Below are 2,341 nucleotides of genomic sequence, written 5' to 3' on the forward strand. Positions count from 1 at the left end.
TGGCAGATGATAGTTGGATTGAGAAAATGAATGAGGAAATAGAATAGATAGAGCAGAACAAGACATGGACTCTTGTACCTAGGCCTAAAAATAAGAATGTAACTGGAACCAAGTGGGTATTCAGAAATAAGTTGACTAAAGATGGTAAGGTATCCAAAAACAAAGCCAGATTGGTATGCAAAGGATACTCTCAAGAAGAAGGCATAGATTATGGAGAAACCTTTGCTCCTATTGCAAGATTGGAAGGAGTCAGAACCTCTCTTGCATATGCTGCTCACAAAGGATTCAAAGTTTATCAGATGGATGTCAAGTCAGCATTCCTCAATGGAATACTGGATGAAGAGGTTTACATTGAACAACCTGAAGGTTTTGTTGATCCAGATAAAATCAACATGGTCTACAAATTACACAAGGCATTGTATGGTCTGAAACAAGCCCCTAGAGCATGGTATGAAATATTGCATAACTATCTTATTCAGATTGGTTTTCAAAGAACTAATGATAATAGTAGCTTGTATATAAAGGAAGGACCAGATAATAAGATTGTCTTGGCAGAAATATTTGTAGATGATACTATTTTCACAGGGCATGATGATCTTTGCAAAGAATTTTTAGAACAAATGAACAAGGAATTTGAAATGTCTATGTTTGGTGAAATAAAATTCTTTGTTGGTCTTCAAATTCAACAAAATAAGAATGGAATCTACATCACTCAATCAAAATACATCAAGGATATATTGAAAAAGTTTGGTATGGAGGACTGTAAACCTGTTGGAACTCCTATGTGTACTGGATTGAAACTTACCAAAGATGATGAATCCAAAGAGGTAGATCAAACATTGTATAGATCTATGATTGGAAAGTTACAATACGTAGTTTATACCAGGCCAGATATTGTCCTTGTAGTTGGTATTGTTGCAAGATTTTCAGCAAAGCCAAGAGAAACTCACCTGATGGCAATCAAAAGAATAATGAGATATTTGAAAGGAACTAAAGATTATGGCTTATGGTACAAATTTGGAGGTAATTTGGATTTGAAAGTGTTTACTGATGCTGATTGGGTAGGAAACCTTGATGACAGAAAAAGCACAAGTGAAGGAGCATTCTTTCTTGGAAAAAGATTGGTTTCTTGGACAAGCAAAAAGCAGAATTATACATCCCAATCTACAGCAGAGGCAGAGTATGTTGCTGTAACAGTAAACTATTCAAATATTGCTTGGTTTAAGTAGTTATTGCAAGGAATGAAGATGGAAATCAAAGAACCAGTTGTCATGTTCTGTGACAATACTAGTGCAATCAACATATCTAAGAATCCAGTGATGCATTCCAAGACCAAGCATATTGCAATAAAATATCATTTTATCAGAGAATTGGTGCAAGACAAGGAGATCAGATTAGAATATGTCCATATAAAGGAAAAAATTGCTGACATATTCACAAAGCCTTTACCTAAGGATGCATTTTTGTATCTTAGAGGTAAGTTAGGGGTCATTCCCCTATCTGAAGTCTACTAAAAATAAGTTCTAGTAATGCATCAATGCATACAAGATTGAATATCTATCTATTGATGTAGTTTAATTAGAAATCATTGCATATGAATCAGTACTAAAGGTACATTACAATTCACTTAACTTCTGTTGTCTTTGGCATGTGTTGTCAAAGAGGGAGAGATTTACTGTCATATCCTTCTAAAATTTCTGAGATTTGAAAAGTTTTCCATGAAGTCCCTTAACAGAGGGAGATTATTGAAGTAGGGAGAAGTTTGTTATCTTGTTGGACTTGTTTTCAAAATTTCATTCTGTTATGACATGTTGTGTTGCCATCAATGCCAAAGAGGGAGATTGTTGGATAATGTTGTCCTTGATGTCACACAAATGTCATATCAGTCATTAATCTCAAGTTCACAAAGCTCAAACAGTCTGCAATGCAATCTACAGTGCCAACCAAGCTCACTCGGGCATTGAAGGAAATGTGGAAGACAGTGTTAATCAAGCTAACTCGGTCAACAAAAGAAAGGTGAAAGACAGTGTTCGCAGAGCTCACTCGATCAACGAAGGAAATGTGGAAGTTAGTGTTAATCGAGCTTCACTCGATCTCCAAAGGGTAGTTTCCACCGAGCTCACTCGGTCATCAAAGGAATCATGGAAAAGTCAGTGTTAACCGAGCGTCACTCGGTCTCCAAAGGGTAGTTTCCACCAAGCTCACTCGGATATCTCAAGAAACTCAGTACTTACCGAGTTCTCTCGACGATTGAAGGATTGTCACAAAGTTCGTTGTATTAACCGAGCTCAGTCGGTTAACACAAAAATTATTTTCTAAACAAATTTGACCATGCATGCTC

The sequence above is a fragment of the Cupressus sempervirens genome, chromosome 2 (assembly GCF_028749045.1).
Source record: "Cupressus sempervirens isolate cs-2001-9-10 chromosome 2, ASM2874904v1, whole genome shotgun sequence".
Taxonomy (NCBI): Eukaryota; Viridiplantae; Streptophyta; class Pinopsida; order Cupressales; family Cupressaceae; genus Cupressus; species Cupressus sempervirens.